A 1,536-nucleotide genomic window follows, 5' to 3' on the forward strand; every position below is an offset into this window, starting at 1 on the left:
CTTGGGGAAGATCTTCTGGGGTTGATTCTATTTGGGGTCCTTTGTATTTCTTGGATCTGGATGGTTGAGTGCCTCTCTAGACTTGGGAAATTATCTTCCAGGATTTCATGGAATAAATTTTCCATGCCATTATTAGTTTCTTCACCTCCTGGGATGCCAATTATTCTGATGTTTGGGTGCATTATGAAACCTAGTATTTCTCATATATTATCCTTGTGGATTTTTTTGTTATCTTGTCTATCTTCTTGGTGGTTTTTTTCTAGGTCACATGTTTTATCTTCAACATCAGAGATTCGATCTTCAGCATGGTCTAATCGACTTTTAATACTTTTAAGGGAGTTTTTGATTTCCTCTCTTACAGACTTGACCCCTAATAGCTGCATCTGATTCTTTCTCAGGGTGTCCATTTCTTTTTTCATATCATGAAAGGACTTCCTAATCTCCTGAAATTTGTTGTCTCTTTTCTGTTCCAGTTCATAGAATTTGTTCACCATAAACGTTCTAAATTCTTTATCTGACATTTTGGTAATGACCTCAGATTTTAGGAGAGATGGAGGGGATTTACTCTGTTCCTTTGAAGGAGGCATATTTCCTGGTTTATTCAGACCTGAGGCTATTCTTCTATTTCTAGCCATTGGAAGATGTACTCACTTTTAAGCACCTCTTAGGAGAATTTTTTGCTGATTAAGAGTGTGTTTCTCTTTAAAAATATGGAACGCTTCATGAATTTGCATGTCATCCTTGCGCAGAGGCCATGTTAATCTTCTCTGTATTGTTTCAGTTTTAGTACATGTGCTGCCAAAGCGAGCACACAAGAGGCCATTTTAATGCTGAGGTATGTTGCAGCTAGTTCAGGGAAGCCATGCTCTAATCCATCTCCTAGACTCCCAAAATATTCAGACAAGTTAGGATGACCCCCATCTTCTCACTGTCACTGGCTGGCTGGCTGTCTCACACTCTCTCTCTCTTTTTTATTTTTATTATTATTATTTTAATTTTCAACCTTAGCTTGGGCCTTTTCTTTCACTTGTTAATTTTAGAAACCATTTTAAAGCTGAGGTATGTCCTGGCAAGTTCATGTGGCATGCCAGCATGCCACCTGGTTTTCATTTTTTATCATTTTTTGGTAGTTTTTTCTAGTTCATTTTCCCTTTTGCTTATTTTTAAAATCATACTGCTTATTTTTAAAATCATTCTTCTTCACTTTAAACTTCACTCTCCTCACACTGAATGTCTAGATGGGCCTAGGTGCACAGTAGCCAAGCATCTGAATACTTTGAGAGTCATTGAAATCCTCAACATTTATTAAACCTCCTTCTTTAATGAAGAAATTTATTTTTATAAATCTGAACTCCTAATCTTAGTGTTGATACCACATTGCTAAGCACAGTGGAGGAGAGATTTTGTCACAGAAGGACCAGAAACAACCACAGAGGCACAAGAAACATGAGAAACAAGACACTATCTTTCCCCTAAGTAAAAAGAACAATCCTTTATTGTCCACAGACAGTACAGTAATATTCATGGAAATGTCTG

At 37.0% G+C, this 1,536-nt stretch overlaps 1 non-coding gene across 1 annotated transcript; it reads right to left on the minus strand.

Moving 5' to 3' along the window:
* Nucleotides 1–704: 704 nt before the first annotated feature.
* Nucleotides 705–811, minus strand: LOC114006374 (U6 spliceosomal RNA). Its single transcript, XR_003548092.1, has one exon. It is a non-coding gene; the product is annotated as a U6 spliceosomal RNA (small nuclear RNA).
* Nucleotides 812–1,536: the final 725 nt, after the last annotated feature.

The sequence above is a fragment of the Tupaia chinensis genome, unplaced genomic scaffold, assembly GCF_000334495.1.
Source record: "Tupaia chinensis unplaced genomic scaffold, TupChi_1.0 Scaffold147350_1, whole genome shotgun sequence".
In the NCBI taxonomy this organism is placed as follows: Eukaryota; Metazoa; Chordata; class Mammalia; order Scandentia; family Tupaiidae; genus Tupaia; species Tupaia belangeri.